The sequence below is a fragment of the Pholcus phalangioides genome, unplaced genomic scaffold (assembly GCF_987345545.1).
Source record: "Pholcus phalangioides strain wild (caught in Gottingen) unplaced genomic scaffold, Ppha-v1.0 ptg000024l_1, whole genome shotgun sequence".
NCBI lineage: Eukaryota > Metazoa > Arthropoda > Arachnida > Araneae > Pholcidae > Pholcus > Pholcus phalangioides.
Genome location: NW_028301616.1, coordinates 9,353,421 through 9,379,741, shown reverse-complemented (window position 1 = coordinate 9,379,741; position 26,321 = coordinate 9,353,421). Strand labels below are relative to the sequence as shown.

At 36.1% G+C, this 26,321-nt stretch overlaps 1 protein-coding gene across 2 annotated transcripts in view; it reads right to left on the bottom strand.

Annotated features, from left to right (window-relative positions):
- The window catches only part of Drgx (Dorsal root ganglia homeobox), an 80,655-nt gene extending 54,547 nt beyond the window's left edge, over positions 1-26,108 (bottom strand). For both annotated transcript variants that reach the window (XM_089251049.1, XM_089251050.1), the window contains exon 1: positions 26,023-26,108. The gene's annotated coding sequence lies outside the window, so the exon portion shown is untranslated. The remainder of the gene's footprint in view (positions 1-26,022) is intronic.
- Between the last annotated feature and the right edge of the window lie 213 nt (positions 26,109-26,321).

Genomic DNA, 26,321 nt, shown 5'->3' with positions numbered 1-26,321 from the left:
TAAAACATAATAAAAGACTAGAATAGAACTGAATGCATTGACGGGGGATTTCTCTTGACTTGACAAAGCATATGCATTATACTGCCATTGTTACATAAAAAAAAAAAAAACAACGAGTGATAACGGTATTAACAAAAAACTAATTGTCTAACTGAAAGTTATATAGCATATTATCATTATTAATATTGTCATTTGTTACATTATAAAGTCAATCAAAAGAGTAAATAATAATAATAATAATACAAAAACTGTGAGTGATAAATTAGACAGCATATTAGCTATGTTAGGAAATAATTGCTAAACGCTCAGAAGGGATTTCCCAATATTTTAAATGCAATTAATTAATCTACAAGGTGTTTCATAAATAGTTAAAAATTCATAAAATTTGAAGGAATCGGTGTATTTGGTTGCAGTGTATATGAAAAATATTCTCATATGAAGAAGGACTTCTTTTCGGACAGAAAAAGAAATATTTTAAATTTTCGTAGGGCACTGGACGAAAATATAATCATGGGCCTGAACATTTCTTCTATACTTTCGAAACGTCCATAAAGCTTCAGCAGGTGAACGAGGCTGAGGTGAAACAGCTTCCTCAAGAAGGCTTTATGTCAACATCACAATGAAGACCTGAAGTGAGCGTCAGTAACAGGAAAATTCAAAAAGTAGTTTTTAATCGTTCACCGTGCATTTTATAGGACTCTAATTTGCGTATTTCCAGTGATTTGCTCTCGTGTAGCGCCCCCATCAGCAAAAATATTAACTAATATTTTTCTGTACAAAAATAAAATCTCCGTACGTGAGAATAACCTTTTCGTATGTACCAATTCCTTCAATTTTTAATCTATTCACAAATTATGTAACACCTTGTGTATTGGAATTTTGATAGCCAGTTTCCTTCACACAAAGAAACGAAGAAATTGACTACAGAAAAGTGATAATACATAATAATTTCAGCTCGTACGGAGCAGCATGGAACGGGAAAACTTATGAGAGCTAATAAGCTCAGCACGCCCTGAGGAAATGCATCTGCCTCAGTCAGTCAGTTTATGGAATTGCTCTTCTTTTTCGAACAGAAATTAACGTATGCACCGCAAACCTACTACATTTTGTTTTACCCAAACACAAAAATCAACAGCCAAAATGCCCAACAAGGCAGTCGTTGAAAAAAAATGGCCATAAAAATATGGATGTTGCATATATCCGAAATACAGCATCTGAAAACAAAACTTGAATGAAATTTGAGTTCCGGAAAAACTAGAAAAAAAAAACTATTAATATACACTGCCCGTGAAAAATATGGTTCCCATAAATTAAGAATGTATAGCTACTACGGCCACGGTAGCCCAGGTCGACAAGGTACTCACCTAAAGCACCAAAAGATATCTAGAAGTGTCGCGAGTTTGTTGCCCGATCCGTTCTGGGCCGAAACTTTCCTGACACGGAGGTCAAAACAGAAACTGTGACAACATAACCACAGAAACAGATTGCTACTACGGGAATGTCCCGCAGCGTGGGGTTAGCACGGCAACCTCTCGACGAGATAAGTAAAAAAGGGCAAAATTTCGAACGCACGCTGCCGTTCGGAACAGTCAATGAATTGAAGTTCCCGGTCTAATTAGCCCTCATATCCAGAAAATGACCGTGGCGAGACAAAAATCATCATGATTGTCTACATGATAGTCTACAAGAGCTTTGCTTACATGATTTTCAAAAATTTAATCTCCGCAAGAAAATTATGGTAAGTTAGATTTCCGAAACGCGTGCTGTGGTCCATTTCATGTCCGGTGATTATTTTGATCTCTCGCGTACAGAAAATATAAATAATACAGAGACATACAAAAATTTACATGCACGGTCGGGTATGTAACTTGAAATAATAGATACCCGTCACACACACACACAAAATTTTACATCCCCGAAAAGTTTGGATTTAGTTGAAGAAATTTTAAGAATAAATTGATTTATGTTTTCATTAAAAAAAAATATCAAAAGTGGTATAATTATTTTAAACCAGAATTAAGATGGAAATACAAAAACCGTAAAGGAATGTGGTCACAAATTAAAAATCTCTAATTATTCGAACCACTAATTATACATTTCCGTGGATAAACGATTTGGAGACATTGTGCTCGTTATTTGCGTATCTTTTCTTTGACTTGTGTGCGTCAGCGCCGCCTGTCGGCTGTTTTTGAGTTATTTTTTTCCTGTCAAAAAAAATTCCCGTGACCTAGCGATGCTAACCCTGCAAACCGTTTTTTATTTCGGTAAGTTTTCCGGTTTTTATGAATTTTTAAAGTTTCTGCGGAATTTTTGCCCACCCTGTATTTTGCTGGAAATGAAGTTCTTTTCCCGGTTGCAGTATCTGATTACATTTTGAACCCAGCTTCAGTATAAGAGTATAAAGCTGCGCGCTAAATGTTAGGACCGTGAAAATAGGTCAAAATACGATTACTGCGAAATTGCATCATGGTTGCCAAAAAAAAAACATTACCGTGAAATTTCACGCATGTTTGTAGGAACACTTGCCTCATCGTCAATGAAAAAAAAAAAGTGTTTATATATAAATCTCTCTTTTTTTTGTAGTTTTTAATATGATCGCGTCGGGCTTGGGTCTAAAAAAAATGCATGCCCGGTCAAAAATCTTACATGCCCCAAGCATGTCAGGCAAAGATTCATTTGACATGTTCAGTAGGGTGGATCGAAAAATCGAAATGTGGATAAAAGAATCGGCTTGGGGTGAAGAAGTTGTCTTTTAAGCATACTAGAATGAATGCAAATTTTCTTTTTCAATTTCAATTAATTTCTTTCGGTGCCCCAAGACACTTAAATATTTGCCAAAAATCGATTTTTATGCAAATTTTGAATAATGAGTTAAATAATCGATTTCCCAGGGAAAATGGCATAAAAATTTAAATGTATAAAACTATTTAGCATAGTAAAAGTTGGAAGGAATGGTGAAAATATTCATGCCATACCCAAGTAGTTGAAAGATACATTCGCCTAGTGTCTGAGGCGTCTGAAAGTGAGTGTGGAGAAAGAAGAGACACGGCTTCATATTGAATAGGATAAAATCAGGAAGCCACATCAAACATTTTAATACCAAAAAGCATTACAACATTTAGAAATATGTAAATCTTCATATTAATACAATTAAAAAAAATCATTATATAAGTTAAATTTTTATAAATTTCATGATTTATTGCTTTGTTTTTTAAATTTATACTTCATGTATTATTATAAAATTATTATTATTTATAAGTTTATACTTTAATACCTGAATACTCTGTAAAATTTATAAACATTTTTCATTAATTTGCAATTTTTAATACATTTTCATAAAAGCGTGAATTTTTAACTATTTTTGGGGCGCTTGGGCCACCAGAAGATATGAATGGATTTCAATAAAAAAAGTATGTAGACTAATATGCCCAAAAGACAGAACTTTCTCACCCCACGTCAAAAGTAATTTCAAATTTTTTTTTTTTATATACGTTTTCATCAAAACATCAATTTTTAACTATTTTTGGGGCGCTTGGGGCACCGGAAGATATAAATGAATTTCAATAGAAAAAATTACTCAAACTAATACACCCAAGACACAGCTTTCCCGACCCACGCCAAAAGTAATTTCGAAAAGAAAAATGTTTCCTATACTTTTCGATCAACCCTATGTTCAGTCCTGTGAGGTACAGAAAATATAATGCAGAGGCACATACTTATCTAGAATCATTCAGATCTAATTATCCCTCTTATAATTACTATCACAAATTATTTATAATCCCGATCAGTATTTTTACATTTCCACCCCAAAAACATGATAGATTCCATCCATAATCTCAGCTTAGCAGCTTAGCCTCTGATACGTTAATTTAATTCATTGATGAACGATCACGATCATGTTTCCATCATGTTTCCAGCAGCAACGCACTAATTAAGATCCATGTACAAGTATAACGAACAGGATTATCCAAATTATATTTTAATTTTTCTCTCCTATCTCTAATAACTATCAAAAACAAAATTATCAATGATCTCGATCAGTATATTTCTACATTTCCACCCCAAAAACATGATCGATTGCATCGATAATCCCAGCTTAGCCCCTGATACGTTAATTTAATTCGTTGATGAACGATCACTATCATGTTCCCAGCAGCAACGCACTAATTAAGATCCATGTACAAGTATATAACCAACAGGATTATCCGAATTATATTCTAATTTTTTTCTCCCTAAATTCTGGAAAAACTACTAATTTATTACCATGTTGTTATTTCCCCAAACGTACTTCATCGCGATGGTTATCCCTAGCTCATGTGATTCTATTCCGCACGGACGTATATACACGTTGTGGAAACTTGCCTCCTCCAACACTGCCGCCGCCGCCACCTTCTTGCATTTGGGTTTTAAATCTACGGACGGAAAAGATCTCGACCGGAAAGAGTTTTGCGGAATTTAATCAAGCTAGCGTTAAGCGTCTCTCCTAATGAGCGGCGCTTAATTACTCCTGCAATTAAAAGTCTCGACACACGCAGCGATAATGTATTTAATCGAGTTGATTAAGAACCTGGGGTGCGAAGAAAACTCCGGATATTTTCCAGGGGCGCGTGCGAAGTAGCGCCGGCCGGCCGGCTGGCTGGAGGGCGGTAATGAGGGGGAAAGAAGATGAAGAGGGTGGTAAAAGAGTGCCACACCCTCTCACTCTGTCTATGTCTTCTTCTCTCTCTCTCATATCCAACGGTTTAGTTTGCTACTAATGACGATGGAGTTTAGTGAGACTGCAAAGAGAGAGAGACACACACAGTGAAGAGTAGTAGTAGGAGGAGGTGGGTCCTGTCCACAGCCGAAACGTTGTTACTTCATTTACCCTCGGATACGTCGTCCATGGTCTCTATCTTCGTTTTATCTCTCCCTACATCACGATCTCCACGTGCACTCCACACCATTCGAGAGTGTACGGGTGTGCGTGTGTGTGTGAGAGAGTAGAGCCCCGTGGACCACCTTTGCGCAACTTGTTAGAACGAGGCTTCGGGCTAAAACTTTGCTTCTCTCTCTATCTTCAACGTGGAAGGGGGGAACATTACTCTCACTCTCTCTCTCTCTCTCTCTCTCTCTCTTCCCTCTAACATCACCCTCCTATTGCTTGAACAAGTGCCTGAAGCGAAGAATGTGATTTCGCTCAATCTGGAAGATTAATTTTCAAGCACATACATACATACATACAGACACACCGAGTGGGTTACACCGAGAGTGACATCTTCAAAACGAGTACGTCGTACGTGATTCGGATGCTGAAGATTTATCTACGACGACTTCTTCTTCAAAGATGTGGTTCGTGATCTAAAATTTTGGGAGTTACGTTTCGTAGATGTTATTTTAAGGTGTGAAATTGTCATCGATCTCACCCATGATTAAAGTGTGAACGAGTTAAATAGTTGGATATTAGATTTTCGGAATAAGTATTTCTTTGTGGCTTTCTTTTCTTAAAGAGTAGCTTTTGTCAACATTTTTCTCAGACCCCACGGACCAGTAAAATGTCTAATTTATAAGTCTTCACAAATGTATTCTGTTCCACCGAGCAGAATTTTATCCATCGAGCGAACAGTCTTCTTGAACAATCTAAGATATGGAGCTCATAAACGTCTGTAATTCTTCACCCCGTGTTCGAGTCTTGTGTTCTTCCTCTCGGGCTCGTATATACAGTAAAAGTTAGTTATAACGACAGGAGGAAAATTGTCGTTATAACGAACTTCTCGTTATAAGTGAATTTCCATGTTTTGCTCAGTTATAAAATTGTAGAAAATTGCTACTTTATCTGCGTTGAAACGTCTTTTAGATCATTTCTTTCTAATATTAGCGAATGAACAGAACTCTAGTCATGAAATTTCTTTTGGTCTCACAGCAGTTAGTTCTTATAACAGATATTTTTGCATAGAATTTCGCATTACCAAAGTGATTCAGTCGCCCAATCGAACAGATGAAGATCGCAATTTTATTACCACTGTTCACTTTCAACATTTTCCCTCTAATCGGAAAGTTTTTTTAGCACAATATTTTTCAGTCATTCGGGAGTGATTTTAAACTGCAAGTTCTGGCCCGTGGTCTCTTATAATCACTGCCAGAACCACAAATTTAGAATTAGTCTGCTGCCATCTATATGTAAAAATATCTAGCCATGTATTTAGTTTTAGAAAATTATTGCACACACACACACATAAAATTTAAAAAAAAATCTTTAGTAATTATTTTTATTTGATAAAAACTCTCAAAATTTCGTTAAAAAATTCCCCTCACATGGACCACTTTTATTCAATTTTTCCACGAGTTACCATCACCGATTCAGATGATTAATCGACAGCCACACACACTAGTATCGTTGAAGGGCTGGTATTTTTGTGCTCTAAAAGATTCAGTGTCATTGCTGATTTGTTGAAAAACCTCAATTTCATGATTTTTTTTTACCAATCAGCAACCACGTTTCATTTTTAGTGCATAAAAATCCTTGCTCTTGTCAGGGGCGGGAACCGAAAAAATCAGTCTGAAGCGGAATTGGAATAGCGGGGAAAAAAATTAACTTTCCTTTTAATCGAAAATTATGAAATATGCAAAATATGCCTTAAAATATTGAAAATATGCTCTATCACGTAAAAATAGTGAAATAAGCAAAAAAATATGCAAAGTTACATAAATCCGAGCCCTACTCATCACATAACCCATGTGGAAGCTCAAAAATAGGAAGAAGGTTTTGGGAAAAAATTGACTTTTTTCTGTGTTCATTCTCTGAGTACTCTCAGAGTACGGTACCTCAGAGTAATTTTTACGAAAAACATATGTTATCACAAAAAATTAGAAACTTCGCCTGGTTTTAATTTATACAAAAATTGCCACGTTTTCAAGACAAATAAATTCAATTGGTCGAATGGTCGACGCGTTTCGGCTCTTCAATGGAGAGCCGTCATCAGGACCTCGTGGTCAGAATTCACACGAATCAGTCGTGGAAGGGGGATGTTTATATCTGGTCGTCCGAAGAGTTCGCCTTTGTATTTGCTGCGTCCGAGTGGTCTTTGGATGCGAGGACCACGAGGTCCTGATGACGGCTCTCCATTGAAGAGCCGAAACGCGTCGACCAATTGCATTTATTTGTCTTGAAAACGTGGCAATTTTTGTATAAAATAAAAGAAAAACATATGCCACGATAAGAGTCATCATGTTCAATTACTGAAGAGAGAGAAGGAAAAACTAGTATTTTTCGAGAATTTTTTGACATTATAGCAAATGCTTCCTAATTTTCAACTCGCTGTAACCGAATATTTTCCATATCCTTAACATTATCTATTTGACAATCACTTGCAAATCGCTCGTTACAGCGAACGGACTTACTCGTTATAGTAGACTTGAGCGAACTTCTTTCCTCTTATTAGTGAGTGTTGGAGTCCTCCACCAACTTGCTTTTACTGGGTTTTCAAAAATCTGTCTTACTCCTGGAATGTCTTCGGAATGCTGTTGAAATGTATCGGAAAAGTTATCCGCCGTTGCTTTCATTACTTTTTTGTCAGACACATGATGAGTGTCTACTGTTATTCTTTGAATGTCAACGTGCATGAACGGTGCGAGCTTCTGAAGTCGTCCAGTACAGTGTTTCTTAACCTTTTTCAGCTCATGGCACCCCTATGGATCACATTTTTTTCTCGTGCCCCCCCCCCCTGTCCTATCCAGAGCCCCCCTCTACCTTCATCCAAGATTGAGATACTTTCTATTTTTTTTATTATGAATGAAATTTTAATGAATCAGATCAATCTCTGGAATCCTGGCTAGGCACGGGCTCAAATGGCGGATCATTCGCCCGGGAGTCACATTATATGGTAAAAAAGGGTCTGTGTGAAATATGAGACGATCCAACGAACATGCATGATAAATCGACCCGCCCAACACATCAACCGTTGCTCTAGCGACCCTCCATACTTAGCTGGAAGTAACAGTTTATGAAAATCATAGTACCAGATCCCATATAGTGCAATCCCCCTCCCTCCATTATAGACATGAAGACCCGGGTCATGCCCACGTAGACCTAAGGGTTAAGATGACCCTGGTTCTATGGACGGATCTCATGAATTCTGAAAGTAGTAATATTTTTCAACCATGTTTCACTTTTAAAGCTTTTTTTCTCTTCACAGCTCTCTATGACTCCCTTCACCACCTGTCGTGGATCCCCTTTCTTCTGATTTTCTCCCGTGGCCCCCCTAGAATATCCCAGGACCGCAAGGGGGCCTTATGGCCCCAGGTTGAGAGCCACTGGTCCAGTAGACGCCCTACATTTACGATATTGTAGCTGATTAACTTCTGCCTAGGAGGAGATATGAATGTACCAGTGAGTACTATAGAAATATTCTGTGCATATTTTACATGCGATTATCACATGTCATCTCATTAAATTGCCTGTAGAACTGGGGAACGTTAGGCTGGGTCATTCTTTCTAACCTTTTTGTGAAAATGTAGGCATGAACTATGATGAATTTTAAACAGAAGCAAGAGTCTGTGTTCATAAAGAAAGAAAAAAAATTACAGTACAATGTCTACAGTAATTAGACGGATGGACCCAGCATCTGGTCATGTATATTCGGATGATTTTTGCATAGTTATCGGCTTATATAATAGATGCGTTCACTTTTCACTAGGATCATAGCTGTCACTATTTTAGGAAGGCTATCCAATAATTTTTTGTGAATTCTCTGATCAGAGAACAGCATGTCGCTCTTTCGAAAAAAATTCTACTATTTCTGGCAAAGATTTAGATTTTTTCCCAAAGGTGCTCGGTAGGGTTTAGGTCAAGGATCTGTGTACATCCGTTCGACTTCTGAATATCAATTCTGAATATTAAGAAACCTGCTGTGTACGTCACGAACAGAAGGAGCTGAAACATAAACAGGCTTTTCGTGAAGCTCGTGTCACAATGCAAATATAGCGGAGTTCTCCATAATGTCTCAATGTATCGCCACGTACAAGGAGTTATAGCGTCGAGTCTACAACGCGAGAAACAGCTACGTTTTCACTGATCACTAAATTTCAGAGATATCGAAATGCTCATGGTCAGAGACTCCATGTGGGGCCTAATTTTTTATTTGAACGTATGGGAATATTGTTAAGCTCAATTGCATTGAATAACTTTCATTTAATTGGAACTAAATTTTCAGGTCTACCATAAGACAACCTCTGGACCACGCCCGAGAAATGCTTCCATACGTAAGTCATAATGAATTTCATGAACAAAAATATTTTACAGGTCAGAATTTGCTGATGTGAAGATAACACGTATCTCCCCCGAATCTACAGACTTGGCACTACAAGGCGACGTGTTATAACGTGACTTGCGATCTTGAGACTTCGTGTGGACGTTACAAAATGTCGCAACAGTAACACAAATGTGAGCAGAGAAGTGCATGCTATGTAGAAAAGTGAAGAAAATAATGTAAATTACACACAATAAGGATCTTGTTTTATCTTCAAACTAATAATTATATTTTAATTTTTCAAAAAAATATTATTCATTAATTTCCGTATAACCCTAGTATTTATTTTTCTAAATACAAAATTAACAATGGCTTTTCAAAGATGCTTAAGACCTGCGATGGAGAAGTTGTTCAATGGGTGTACCGGGTGACTACAAAGCTTTTAAATCTCTTGGTAGTACTGTATTTACTCTGTCATCTAAGAGAAAATGTCCCAAAATGGGAAAACCATTCACAAAGTCTGCCAACAATTTCGGATGTAGACTGATACTGACCATGTACCTGGATTTCAAGATTACTGAATCATCCCTAATAAACGATAAGAAGGTGTGTTTTCAAATTAGTCAAGCTTTTTTAAAGTCATGGCTCGGCTCGTCTGAAACATCAAATTCAACTAAAAGTTTGGACTAAAAGTATTTGTTGTGAAAGTGATTTCAAAAATATTTCATGTGGGTTTTTAAAAAATGTACATTTGAATGGAACTTTGAAAAATAGTGAACCTATTTTGCAACTTTAACCTTCCAGATACAAGCATTCATTTTTTGGAATTTTCAAAATATTCTTGTGCATTTTGGATACTCGAAAAATGAATAAAAAACGATAAATGCCGGCAAAATTTTTCAAATTTTCTATATTTTATTTATTTTTTGTGAGGAAAAATAATTCACTTCATTCAAGTTTATTCAAGCAAAATGATGCAAGGTATATTCGTCTTTACATACAATTTTTTCTAGAATTTTATTGCTAAATTTTATGTAATAAATCGCACTTTTTACCATAGGCACTTTCTCCTGGAAAGCCATCTTAAAAACCCTCTGAAAATCAACTTCAAGTGCTGCCCTCTGATGAGAGCCCAAAAGTTCATATTCCCCCACACTATAACTCAGCGGTTCTCAACCTTTTCTGACCCAAGGAGAAGGATCAGACCCAGATTAATAACCCAATATGGGAAATGTTAAACTCTAAGTAGTTTAAAAAATAATAACATATACAACCATGGCGAAAATCGCACTACTTGTCCAGGATGGCTGAAAAATAACTCGGGGTATGCACTGTTTGCCAATTTCAGTCGGAACCCACAGGCCACTATGTCATATTTTGGATTTAGGATATAGGATATTCGCCTCGAGCGGAGCATCGGTTGTGAATCGTTGCTCTAACTCAAAACTTATACAATCCTCTATGCCCGGGCTTATCTCCCTGAGGTCAACAGAAAAAAATTCTACAGTAATTTTTGCACCAGAGTCCTCTGAAAGGGTTAAAACATAGTAAGGTACTTGACCAACCCCGTGATATCGCTATATTGCAATTTACTGCCATCAAGGAGTTTGGGTCGGAAATGTAATCACCATCTCTCTCGGTAGTCGCATCAAAGCTCGTTAAGGGGAAAAAAATATCATGCTATCTATATATTTTTTTCTCCGGTTCTAACCTGTGACCTGACGGCAACCTTCAAGATGGTGGACGAGCATCTTACCACCACGCAACTCGGGCAAGGAATAGTAAGCTGGTTCATCTTCAGCCTAACATCCTTTGAAAATTTCAAGGCTTTCCATTTGGAGTGGAAACATCAGGAATTCCTTATTTCTCTTTGAGGAAACAGTAGAGATTAAAAAAAAACCATCTTGCAAGTAGTAGTCAAAATCACGATCGGTTCGTCTAAATTCAGTGTCGGTGTGGACTGAGCTGTAACTACGCCAAAACAACATGGATAATGTTCAAATACCCCGAGCTTCAGCTTCAAAAGAAAAAAATTAACATCCGTTCACCGGGTGCTGATTTGTCTCACCATGCTTCCAGTCCATAATATGGTCATGTACAGGGTGTCCCGAAAATTCGTAAATTATTTAAAAATTCATGGAATTGAAGGAATTGGTATATTTAAGTGCGATATTTGCGAAAAAGTTACGAAAGAAACTAACTGGAAATATACAAACGCATAACATGCAAATTGTACATTTCTGAAATTTGCTGTTACCGACATCAACATAAAGTTTCCATTGTGGTGTTGACATTATTGAATAAAGCACAGTTATGAGGAAGTTGTTTTATCTCAGCCGCGAAAGTCGGCTGAAGTTTCACGATAGTTTCGAACACAGAAGAGATTGAAGAAAGCAGGTCCAATCACTCCTTTTGGACTTTGATGCAGCGCTCTCTATTGACAAAAATTTATACCAAGTTTTTTCTGTACCAAGAAAAAACTCCCTTCATGAGAAGATAACTTTTTCACATAAACCACATTCCAGTATAATAATTCTTTCAATTTTTATTAATTTTTAAGCTATTTGAAAATTTGTAGCACACTCTGTATGTAACTTAATGGAATTTTAAGAGAATTTCAAGTTGAATAAATAAACTGCTGTTAAATATTACGCAGCTTTTTCTACTGAATAGAATTCTATCACGATGCTTTCTAATTGTCTTATGTGAAAAGCCGTGAGTCTCACTCTCATATACGTATTTCAACATGATTTCTCGCGCATTAAACCCACAAAAAATTTCCCATAATTCTTCGCATGCTGCTGAATCTCCATCCAATATTTCTATCCCATTCACGCACATCTATTATCGCCAAGTTATGAAAACAAACAGCCCCGGATGTTGAGGGATTACGCTTACTTAACCTCCCCCGGGGATTTAATTGTGCTTGATGTTTTAACACGAGGGCTCTGGACAGACAAATCTGTTCAAAGCGATGTAATCGGGTGTTAAGCCACGTGAAGGGCACCACCACTATCCACCCTTTTCACTTGTCCGTTCTCTGTACACGTGCAAATACAATCAGGGGGAAAAAATTGCTCACAGTCAGTACTTCAGATTCCAACCTATTCTGACATGCGTTCAACATGCCCACACAAACACTGCAGCTTATGAATTGCGTAATAAATTTCCGGCCCTGTGCATTATTTAATTGTACAATAATTATTGTTTGGGTGAATGCAATTTTTTTTCAATCGGAGATCCGAGGAACCCTGGGCATCCCTGAAAATTCACAAGAGAGCGCTAGTTTTCTTCGAAATTCAGTAATGAATGGCAATGGGAATAAATCGAATTATTTTATAAATTGCATACAATTTCCGAGGGTTCCGTAGAATATTTTTTCGGGGGGGGGGGGGTTCCCCAGAACAGACTCTCTAACGTTTTAGTACGCATGGAGGGTGACAAATAAATTCCAGCGGATCCATCAGTGATAAAAAAAAACCAGGGTGTCCCATAAATTTGTGAATACTTAAAAAATTCATAAAAATTGCAGGAACTTGAATACGGTTTGCGAAAAGTTACTTTCACGGAGGTTGTTTTTATGGAAAAAAGTTAGTTCCAAATCTTGTCGATAGAGGTACTGGATGAAAGCAAATCACTGGAAATATGCAAATCAGAGTTCTATAAAATACGATTACCATCGTATATCCATCGTAAATATTGGATGGGTGTACGATTACAATCTCATTTCTGAAGCTTTACCATCTTATTCGCTCACATAAGGTTTTTATTGAGATGTTTACATTTAGGGAGCCTAAGATTAGACGACTTTATACTTGAAAAAGCTATAATAAAAAAATTATAATTAATTTTAACAGGATTGAAGAAAGAGAAATATAGTAAATTAATATAAACAGGTTGAAAAAATGACTTAAATGTTATGAGGACTGAAAAAGAAAGACCGTACAAAAAGGTTTGGGGACTGAGAAAGGCACAACTTGTGGACTAAAAAGGTCCTACAAACAAAGGTTTTGGGAATTGAAAAATTACTTACGGGGTCTGAGAGCTGAAAAAAGACCTTTCCTGCGATTAAGGACTGAGAAAGGACTCACAATCTGAGGATTAAAAATTCCTACCGATTTCAGGACTAAAAAGGCTTTGCGAAAAAGACATGTACAACAATTATTACAATTTTAAAAATGGTTTTGAGGACTAAATAAGCCTTACAATTTGAGGAATAAGAGTTCTCGATAGAGTAACTATAGAAAGCGATAAGTGTGTCGATAGAGACGACGAAAATTCGAACTAAAATTTTTTCTGAAAAAAAAAAAAATCCCCATTCGTGAAAAATTTTTCGCAAACCGCATTCAAATACCAATTCCTACAAATTTTAGGAATCTTGAAACTGTTTACAAATTTATGGGACACCCTGTATAACTTTCCGCATCAAAATTTAATTTTTTTTTTTTTCATCGTGCTAAAAAAAATTGCAATCTAGAACCTCCCCAAAAAAAAACTTTAGAACCTCTCAAAAAAAAAGACATAATGGATTTATATATCAGCGGGGGGACGCGAATCCCCTTTGAAATGAGGCGATGCTACAGATTATATCACGTGTTGCTACAAAAATGCAACAGTGTACATACATGTGCTTAATATACTCATGTGCTTGTGCGGTAGGTTCATGTGAGTGGGAAGGGGAGAGAAAAGGGGAGGATTTCGAGAGGGTGTGATGATAGAGCACGCGACACTCTGAAAAATAATGAACGTAACTCGGTGTAGATGGGATAAAAAGAGCGAAAGTGAATATGCAGGGGGTTCGAACCCCTGAATTGAAACTGTAGCGTAAGCCTTACAGTAATTCCCCTTCACCCGTTAATAAAATAAACCCGATACCATCCTCCTGAATAGGGCCCGAGACTGAGCTCTTGACACGCGGCCTCTCCCCATGCTAAGTCTTTATTATGTAGTGGGGGGCCGTGATCATGTGAAAAGAGGTGAATTTGATTTGTAACAAAATGTGTTGAGAAAAATTAGTAAAAAAATACAATTCACACAGAATTTTTCGTGTTTGCGATTCATTTTTAGTCCTTGAGAGTCCTTTTTTTTAGTCTTCAAAAATACTTTTCAGTCCGCCAAATTGTAAAAATCCTGCTTTAATCCTCAAAAGCATTTTTGTGATTCATTTTTTAGTTTACAATATCTTATTTTTGCAAGGAATTTTTGTTGTCCTAAAGTTTTAAGGATTTTCGTCCTGGAATTCGTCAAATTGTTAGTTCTTTTTCCGTCTTCAAAACCTTTTTCGTAAGTCATTTTTAGTCCTGCACTGAAGAGCCAAAAAAACTGGTACACCTGCCTAATATCGTGTAGGGCCTCCGCGAGCACGCAGAAGTGCCGCAACACGACATGGCATGGACTCGACTAATGTCTGAAGTAGTGCTGGAGGTAATTGACACCATGAATCCTGCAGGGCTGTCCATAAATCTGTAGGAGTAAGAAGGGGGTGGAGATCTCGTCTGAACATTACGTTGCAAGGCATCCCAGATATGTTCAATAATGTACATGTCTGGGGATTTTGGTGGCCAGCGGAAGTGTCTAAAGTCAGAAGAGTGTTCCTGGAGCCACTTCGTAGCAATGCCGGACGTGTGGGGTGTCGCATTGTCCTGCTGAAATTGTCCAAGTCCGTCGGAATGCACAATGGACATGAATGGGTGCAGGTGATCAGACAGGATGCTTACGTACCTGTCACCTATCAGAGTCGTATCTAGGCCTATCAGGGGTCCCATATCACTCCAACTGCACACGCTCCATACCATCACAGAGCCTTCACCAGCTTGAACAGTCCCCTGTTGACATGTAGGGTCCATGGATTCATGAGGTTGTCTCCATACCCGTGCACGTCCATCAGCTCGAAGCGATTGGAACCGAGACTCGTTAGACCAGGCAACGTGTTTCCAGTCCTCAACAGTCCGATGTCGGTGTTGTCGGGCCCGGGCGAGGCGTAAAGCTTTGTGTCGTGCAGTCATCAAGGGTACACGAGTGGGCCTTCGGCTCCGAAAGCTCATATCGATGATGTTTGGTTGAATGGTTCGCACGCTGACACTTGTCGATGGCCCAGCATTGAAATCTGCAGCAATTTGCGGAAGGGTTGCACGTCTGTCACGTTTAATGATTCTCGTCAGTCCCGTTCTTGCATGATGTTTTTCCGGCCGCAGCGATGTCGTAGATTTAATTTTTTACCGGATTTCCGATATTCACGGTACACTCGTGAGATGGTCCTACGTGAAAATCCAAATTTCATCGCTACCTCGGAGATGCTATGTCCCATCTCTCGTGCGCCGACTATAACACCACGTTCAAACTCAGTTAAATCTCGATAACCTGCCATTGTAGCAGCAGCAACCGATCTAACAACTATGCCAGACACTTGCTGTGTTATAGAGGCGTTGCCGACCGCAGCGCCGTACTCTGACTGGTTCCATATCTCTTTATTTGCATACGCATGCCTGTACCAGTTTGTTTGGCTCTTCAGTTTATTTTTTGCAAAAGGCTTTTTTAATTCTTTAAATTTTTAATAATTTTTTTTCAGTCCTCAAAACCTTTTTTGTAAGGCTTTTTCAATTCTTCAGATTGCGAACGAATCCCTTTTCGATCTTCTCGACCTCTTTTATAAGTCACTAGCTATAATACCCGGCGCTGCCCGGGTTTTCTTCAATGACGCTGTTTTGGATTACGTGATATCTCCCTCTTTCTTTGAGGGACACGCAAACCGTGTCTAAGTTAGCCAATATGGCGACTTCATTAAATAAACAAATCTAGATTTAAAGAAACATAGAAACGAATATATATTTTTTCCTTTTTTAAGGGGGGTGCTAAGTATTTCGATCCCCCTCCCGAACTTCAAGTTGTCCACATCTGCCTGTTTCTGCTTCCAAAAATGCTTAATTCAAGCTGTGGAATTTCTTCGATGTACTTTACGAACCAATAATTAATTTTAAGACAACCTAAACTATATGAATTTATGAAGTTGAATATTAAAAGACAATACAGACACATTTTCGAGCTTGAGAAGATGCAAATAAAAAATTGATTGAAATCAATGTTATTGCATGGATATCCAACTCAAACGTAGGTCCAGCGAAATACGTCGTATTTAATCTCCTGGGCTTCGTATATCTCTAAGCGAACTGAATATTTCAAAAATCTAGAATTCAATACAATTTTTTAAATTATTGATGGGGCGGAAAACCCCCACAAAATTTCCGCAATTTCTACAGTAAAATCGGCAATTTTAACACTGATTTCTATGGGACTCATCCTTTGCCTGACCCTCAAACTGATGCTGATTATTATGACGTCATTCAAAATGCCTCATGTGGCAAATCATTATAAAGGCATAAACTATTATGCATATAATAACACGATTAAAGAAGTGACAAACCGTTGTAAAGGCATATACACGTCTGAAACGCATTGCTAGGGAACCACGGTAACCAAAGTAAACGTTCGGAAAGTGATTGTTGAGGCCCAAAAACCATTGTTGCTGGACAGTTTTTTGCCCATTTGGGGCATTTGCCCTGGGCTGACGAAATTTTAAAGTAGCCTATCGTTCAAGTCGGGTCGCATTTGGTATATATGCAAAATTTGGCGACGATCGATCTAAAATTGTAGATTTGTATAGAGAACATACACACACACAGACACACAGACACACAGAAAATCAATTTTATATATATAGATAGATTTTTAGTTTTCAATATCTTTTTCGCGTGGTCATTATCCTCAAATTGCAAGTCCTTTTTTATAGTCACATGAAAATTTCTTTTCTAATTCCTTTTTCTGTCCTCAGATTTTGAATCTTTTCTTAGTCTCAAAACCTCTCAGTGGTGGTCGGCTGAAGTTGGTTTTCTGCGGTTCCCAACTTCGAGGCGCGAATGCAAGCCGATATCCCCGTTAAAAAGTCTCACCGCAGAGAGCAACAGGCCTACAACGGTATAATTATTCATTCCTTACACTTCACTCAGGAGTTGAGAAAAAACTCATAGTTTAAAAAAATCGATTACAGATGGCAACACTACACATAACAAATATTACACAGAAACAAACTTCACGAAATTTCACTATACGTACACACGCATTCCATCATGTACCAATTCGTTAAAGTTCCGCAGAGGAATATGGACGAGGTGCATGTGTCTGGTTTAGTAGTAGTAGTAGTCTCAAAACCTTTAAGATCTTTTTCAATCCTCAAAACCTTTTCCTAGTCATTTTTTTTTAATCTGCAGTGATTTATTAATTGTAATTTTTTAATACTTTAGAATAAATTAATTATCATTAATTATCAACTTTGCCATGTCTTTTTAGTCATCCTAATTTTTTTCATTATCTTTCTCCGTTATCATAATTTTTAGTCGTTTTTCTTTAGTCATCTAATTTTTGCTAGGCCTTTTTTTTAGTCATCCTAATTCTTTGCCGTTTTTCTTCAGTTGTCCTAGCTTTTGTCATGTCTGTCTTTTTAATCATCCTACTTTTTAGCAATCCTAATTTTTTTGGCATGTATTTCCTCGTATTCATCCTAATTTTTTTTTGTCCTGTCGTCAGAATACTATACGTCCCTCTGATTCAACATTCATCCAAGAAATCTGAGTTGAAGATTTTGCGACTATGGTTTTGCGTGTGATAAACGTATTTACGAATTGTATTTAGGAGGTGTACATGCCATTTTTCGGAACAGCAAGCCAAGCAGTGTTTTGGTGGAAAAAAAAATTGAACAGCAAATTAAAAAATTGGAGAAAAAATTAGTTGAATACATTTTCTTAACTCATTTCGCGGATTAGTTCATAGTCTAGTTTTATTGGTGCCAAAATAAGCCGCTGGTACTAAAATGCGTTTACTTGCATCTATACATTGCTTTTCAATGAATAATCGGGTTCTTTATCACTTTTTATGTAACTTACATTGTAATGATTAAAAGCTTACGAGAGCTGATTCATGTCGTATCGAAGCCAATTCACAGAAAAAATATGTTACCATATTTACACACCAGAATTCGAAAACTCGACTTGTCCAATTGAAGTCTGATTTTTTAACCGAGATCTACGTTACCCCACGGATTAGTAACATAACTTAAGACAAGAGTGGCATCGTAACCACGTGACTGCCAAGTGGTTAAACCATCACAAAATGCTGGAGAACGAAGTTAGATTATAAAATAACCGGACTTAAATGATTATCGTTAGGAACAAACAGTTCGTATATTTCGAGAATGATTTCATTATTTTTTATGTAAATTATTTTTTTCTTCTTCAGTAATTATCTTTTTTTGTACGAAACTAATAAAATAGATCGTCTGTGTGGTCTTCCGTTTTCTTAATTGAGCCCCATAGGTCAGGACTTTTAGCGGATCTGACATATTGTTTGCGGGTCTGTCTGTATTGTTTCCTTTTTCTTTAAAATGCAGTGTGTAAAAGGTTTACACAAATTAAGGGCCCTTATGCTAAATTAATGTCTACCTATGCTGAATATCATATATGAACATCGCACAATAAAATGCGGAGTATGATATACTCACGTGTTTTCTAAATAATTGCTGAGACCTAGCATGAATCCATTTTCTGGATGTCTTATGATTAAATCCTATACATATTTTTGGAAGACAGAATAAAAGCTGAACATGTTCGTAGAAGGCAGTATAACGTCTTCACACCTGAGTCGAAACTGATTATTAGAAAAAAAATTGACTGATTTGTGTTTATTGCATGTCAAAATGTCATTTAAAAAGAAAAGAAACTAATCAAGCGTAGGTCAATATCTTTACTGGGATTATTTGAGTTAGGTACACATATAGGTACACATATATTAGGTATCACATATATCTGAGGTACACATATAATATATGTGTACCTCAGATTTCAATTTGAATAAATAATCATTTAAAAGCAAGAAAAAATATTGGAAATGTGGTACACGCATGTGTATCTCAAGAGCGAAGAGGGTTAAAGCTTAATATGTTCGTAGAAGTGAGTAAAATTTCATTTATTTTCCCTTTACGAGTAAAATTCCATTATTTCTGTAAGATACATCTTACTGATTGGACATTTCCTAAATTTTTGCTTCGCTCTCTTGGAAATGAGATTAAAATTTCAAATATCTCGCGGCACCCTGTCTGATGTCATCACCCCCGTGTGCCACGGCATGCCATTCCGAAATCGATCACACATAAGATATTCCATGTATTCCATAATCTTGATAACACCAAGCCATCATTAAGATCGAATCACTTTTCATGAAGCTCACATTTTTAGCGTACAAGGTCACACGCCTTCAATTATTCATTCCAATAATTATTGTAATCAGGCATTTGATTTAATATTGCCCGAAAGCCATTCGCTAATCTCTTAAAAATCACCCATTCCCAGAGAAAAGTCACGTAACGGCCATTGTCGGGTCACAATATATCCGTTTCCTAAGACGAGAAATAACGCTTTTAATAGCCTACATATTGCTGTCAGGAACGCGTGGGATACGCAAATACGTACCCCCGTCATAATCTGACGTATAAAATGCCTATTTAAAAGCCATTAGGATGGAGAACACATACGGGGTCTTCATCATAAACATCACGGGAGTCGCAGTATCCTACAGAGAAGTTAAACCGGGGAAATGTTTGGTGAGCTATTCCCGCTGGCTGTAAATTAACAAAATCCGGTGTAATCGTTTAATTATAGTTTTTAGTACTTTTTATGAATACTAAATTGCCGTGTTGTACAACGGCGTTAACAATGGTGCGTACTAATTCCAGCCATCTTCCGCCTGTAACACGTCATTAATGTATCCGAAAATGACGTTTAGAGTTTGGTGACCAAAATACATTTAACATATTTCCGAATTTGTTGGCTATTACCACTCGTAAAGGCTAGTGCTATATGTATATTGAAGGAGAGAGGGGCGATAACAACTTCCGGAAGAGTATTATATAGTGACGCGTGACGCAATCGCGTTAGCAACCGGAAGTGTTCATTCACTGACACTTTTGTTGCAGTTTGTACTTCCTGAATTCGAGCTTATCACGCCAGAGATAGATCAAATGCAGATAAAAATACACGGGTTGCTTGATTTGTGAGATAATTTTTCTATCTCTCCCCACGTTATCCTTTCACTTATATTTTTTTAACATTATATATGCTATTTAAATATTAGTGTCTTAACGAGGGGAGGGGGTGGGACCATAGTCTCAAATCAAACAGGGGGCCCCTCAAAATTATTACATATTTGTTACGAATTTTTGTAAATTTTTAGTGTTTACGTATTTATGCACAGAATTTCTTCATACTTCAATTGTTCACATATCGTAGTATATTTTTATCACTATATTTATGAGATCTGGAGAAAGTCCTGAAAATTTTTGAGGCTCCCAAATTTGTCCGGGTTTTATATAATTTGATATATGTGTTAATGATCAATAAATAATTCTCGAATTCGAACATATTTCTAATCTTAATAATTAAGAAAAAAATTTATGAGAAAAATATTGGTTGTATATCAGTAAGTATATAAACGGATGGTTTCCAGATGATGTTCCTTGGTAAGCTCTACAATGTATATGAAATCAACAATGTTTATCTTCAAAGCAGATTTTCTCGGTTCTTAACGCGATAAAAATTCAAATTAAATTTTAAAACTAATTTCCACTGCAAAAATTTGCAAAAGAATTTCTTTTCTTGACCCGAGTTCATTATTGAAAATAAAAAAGAAACTGATTATAGGAATTTACTAGAGATAACATTCAGGTATGGCTCCAGTACAAGGTTGGCTCACGGGCATCTGACAAGGCGGGATCAACCCCTATTAATGTTACTTTTCTTCTTTCTACAGTATAAATTTATCAGAAAGGAATCTACACGATCCCCTGGCCACTGAAGCTCCCAGTGCATATATTTCCTTTGACCATCGAACTTATTGTCATATTTTACAGTCCAATCAGTAGTCACCAAGTTAGTTAATCACATTGCACTTTTTATAAACTAAAACTTTTCAGAACATTTCAGTCTTACTTGTATGTTCAATTATTAGATTAAAGGCTTGAAACCATAAATGTTTTAGTTTTAGATTTAAAAATAGGTATCGCATATTAAATAATCATATATAAAATTAATTAATAGAATTAAGGATTGAAACATTATTAATATATCAATAAGTAATTTGATTACTCGCCCATGATCAACGTGTAAGTCGCAGGGGTTTGAAAGTTGAAACAAACTTTGAATTTGAAGTTCAATTTTTTTTAAGATATGAAGAAATCCGATGTTCATTGCAAAATAACCCAAGAAGACAGCGTTATATGGGCAGAAGTTTTGGTTTAATGTTTAAATATTTCAGTATTTAAGTTTGAATGAGAACCATTCTCAATATGAGCATTTTCTATCCATTAATACGCCTTCGTTAGGCTCGAGCTTTATGCTTGTTACGGCCTTTATTTCAGTACTTGTAATTATGTTTGTGTTATAAAAAAAAATCAAACTCCTGCTGTTTTTTTACTGAGCGCACCACTACTTCCATTTTTTCACTTTTTTTTTTCTCTCTCTCTCTCTCTCTGACTGATCGCGGGTCCAGGACAGGGCTGGACAAATCTATTGCCCGACATGCTCGGGGCATGTATACATTTCAACCACATGTATATTTAATTCGATCACATTCCTAATGTGGGCACATAAAAAAAAGTTGAATATTCGTTGTTCTTTTTTTCATCGACGATGATGCAAGTGTTCCTACAAACATGCTTGAAATTCCACGCGAATTTCAGCCATGATGCAAATGTGTAGTCAACATATTTTGATCTATTTTCAAAAATTTAGCAGCCCGATGTGATCACGAGCCCTCTTATACTGCGAATAAGCTTTTATGGAAAACGGGAAAGATCACTTCTACCGAAATAATGGAAGGAGGGAAAAAAATTTGAGTTTGCATAAAAACGTACAAATTTATTTTTTCTAAAATACGTATATTATAGGGCCCTAAGTTTTAAAGTATATGAAGTGTCCGAAAGGAATAAGAGTTCCACGATTGATTCTAAAATTGTAGAAAATATTTATGTGCCTTTAATCTTCACGTAAAAATACGGGAAAAAATATCCGTCACAAAAATATGGGTCATATTAAAATTAGTCAATAGTAAATCCCCATTAATTTCTGATGCACTGAGTTGAAACAGAACTTTGTTACCTGTATTGCATTGCATTTTTGATGGTATTGCTCGGGTTTTTTTTTGCGTCACGACTCCAATGTGATGTTTTTTGCTCCCATTCCACTTCGAATAGATGTTGCTAGCTGCAGATTGTGTGACCTGCTTCTGTGAACTGTGGTGGCATTTGCCTGCTTATAGCCAGATCATCACTTTTAACCAATTTGACCAGTTCTTTTTACATACACTACGCATTCATACAAACATGGACACATTTTCTTCTTCACAGACCTTCTTGGCCAGTTTTTATGCCAGCAGTTGGCCCTCACGGGCTGGGAATCGGCTCAAAATTCAATTCTGGTCTGGTCTGAAAAAAGCATATTAACCGGTATTTCGAAGCATAAAATTTGTACTAGTGTACGATCAGGGATAATTTTTATTATATTTTCTTCCTTTTTTTTATTATATATAACTACTCTCATTATTATAGTTTTCTAAGATGGCAACAGTGAGTCGAACTCTAACCATCGTGATGTTAAGTCGCACATGTATTTTTGCTCGCGTATTTTTGTATTCAAAATAAAGCTATTTCTAAACCAATGTGATATGCCGGTTCATAATTCTGAGCAAGTGACCGCGAAGCGAAGCTTTAAGTAATCAGCACTAACTAGTATACAGCATAAAAATAAAATTATATATAGTCGAATCCCGTTATAACGAACTCCAAGAGACCGGAGAAATCACTTCGTTATGATGAAGTTTCGTTACAGAAGAATTTTAGATTTTTGCATTTTTCCTATGTAAACATATCTTGGGGATTCGAAAAGTGTTCGTTAAAACAAGGTTTCCGCTATAATGGTATTCGTTAAACCGGGATTCGAATGTAGTTCCATACCACAGGTTGTTCATTTTCATCCCACACATCGGTTTAAATATAACAACATTTTATTTTAAGAATTCTAACAGATATTTTTGTTTTATTGAATAGGTGGCCGCAGGAATAACAGCTTAACTCGGTTTGTGTATTTATGATAGCAAAGTATAAATGTGATCGGAAGGTAACAAGAAATTTTCCACCGAATATTTTTTCAAATTATTTCTCCCATTTATGCCAGTTTGTGGAAATTTTCACTTAATTTCAGTGGTCTGCAATTAGAAAAAGGTTGAAAAACACTGACCTGAACCGTAGTTTAGAGCGTACCCAGGAGTTATCCAAGAGTTTAGTGCGTAATCCTATCCATCGCTCTACAATTCGACACTATATATTGCTCTCTAAAAATCTCTTTTTTTTCAAGATGTTCCGGATTTTACCAGTGAATTGGCGGAATGTCCCAGTTTTTTGTCAGGATTTGTCCCGTTTTTCAGTTGCATAATCTAGCCACCCATGCCCACTGGGCATGTAAATTTTTGGAGATTGGTTCAGTCCTGGTCCAAGACTATCGCCGGTTAATAATATAATTAACTTTACTAAAATTATACGGTGATAAAATTATATGTATTTGTCTATAGACGATTTTCTAGTTGAACAAACATACAAGTTGCCAATGCTGGTGATAACTATTTACAAATATGACAATGAAACGGCGAACAAAAAATGTGTTTTGCATTCTTTTTAAACCAAACTACTGATTCACCGATATTCTTAAAAAATATTTTTTGTGAAGCACAGATTTTGGATCCTGACACTCTGAGATAGAGAGAGAATTGCGATTTCTCTCTCCTACCCTCATTAAACAACTGGATAACCGTAAATATGTTCAGTTCCCGTGTGACTATTGTTCGTTACTCTATTTTTGAGATCAGCAGATTGGGAAAACGTAGTTTTATGCATGGAATGCTGATAGATAATATATTCTAACATTAAAACAAATAATGCGTATATTGTTCGGGGAAACTATTTGTCATGTAGATACTTTTATATAAAATATGTGTTGTTTGTTTTTTCAACAGCGGGTATGTCTGATACTAATATGAAAAAATAATACGCATAAAGCCCAATGAATTTATTGGTTGTTTTTCGAAGAAAGCTATGTTAAAAAAAGTTTTCATTTATGCTTAAACATCAAACATTCATATTTACAACCGACATGAGAATTGCCTCAGTGTTAAAATAGAACCAAACCAAAAGACCAACAAAAAGTAAAATCTTAGACAACGCATTTGGTTTTTCCTTTAAAATTTGATCATTATGTTAAAAAATTAACCCGAAACGAATCAGTGTTTGCAGTCAACGCGTACACAATTTACAGATTTATAACAGAGAAAAATACGTTTTGCGTCAATTGACTGTAATCTTGTTTTTGGTGCAGCTATATACATCATGCAAAAAAGCAAACTATACAAGTGATGTCCCTGCATATATCTATTTGATCATTTTTGCTATAAAGGCAAATTTGCAATCATTTATTTGCTTTTGTAAAAAAACAATATATTTTTTGCTTCAAAATTGCGAAATTCTTCAAGTTAGTTGTTATTATTTCGTGATGATGGAAGTGTAAATCGCTAACATAGATAAAGAAAACCGATAATTTTCACTAATTTTGTTCTGAAATATATTTTGCGAATTGTTTATAAATTTTAATTCATAAAAAAAATAGAAATATCCAGAATTTTTCCCCTGAATGCAAATTTGAATTAAAGGGAGAACTTTCTAAAAATAACGACACATGCAAAATGTCTTCAATACTGCATGAAACAAAACCTACTACATATATTTTCATGAGGAAATTTTCCACTAGGCAGCGGAGTTGTTACCATATTATCTTTGACTTTTAATCTCAAGATCAATATGTAATCATAGTAATTTGAAGTCGGATTCGAACTGTCCATGCTAACTGACCCTCATATGCATAAAACATCCTCAATACAGTAGAAAAGGTTCAAATCAAAGAATGAATCAAACCATTGATAAGAGAAATTCTCACGTAACAAATCAGAGATCCTGTTCTTAATTTAGGTAAATCCAAATTTGAATGCAATCTTTAACATATATTTTGTTCTTTTAAACTATATATATCTCTTTCTTCCACAGATATTGCATTTTTAAAAAAGACAAAAAGTCTTAAATCCTGTGAATTTTATAAAAATGTGATACGCTCATTCATTAAAATAATATTAACAATAGTTTTAGTATTTGTTTATAGTTTAGAGTGACATTATGTATATCACGAAAATTCCGAAAAAAATAAATTTATTAATTTAAGCAGTTGGTAAACATTAGTTTTAAATGTCACTCTTGCATTCGTGAAATGATATTCCATTTCCGTCTATGAATTTTTTTTATCTCTTTCACGCACGTGGATGAAAAAATATTAATAATAATTTTTGATTGTTATTTCTGATTCATAGTGACTATAGTACAGCACGAGAAATTGGAAAAATAATGAAAATATTTCCGCTTAAACCGATATATCACGAATTTTTCATTTATTTTCCATTCGTGAAATAAAACTAGGTTTTATGTGAATTTATTTTTCTTCACCCTAACACACGTGTGGGTCAATTCGATTCCAAAAAAATATTTCTCATCACGTAAAATTCATTTATACAAGTGAGTATCCGGCAAAAAAGTTCTTAAATCTAAAACAATACTGAAATTTTAAGAATAAAAATATGTACCACATAATGAACAACTTACCGGTATTTAAAAATCTTAAAATTGTGTTGTTTTTTTTCGTTGTTTATTCTTCTTGTTGTTTTTTATTTATAACTTTTCTGTATACAAATACAAAACAAACAAAAAAATGAAAACACTTTCTCGACCCGTCGCAGTGAATACCATCAACCCGAATGTCCCCGTATTCAAGGCATCCGAACTGTCCCAGGAAGTTGGCCGGAGGGCGGGGCTTAATCCGTGACGTCACGCACACAGCTCGCCCCTCAATGGCCGGATACTCTAATATGGGCGGGGCTTAATTCACGCTCCTCATCTTCAGT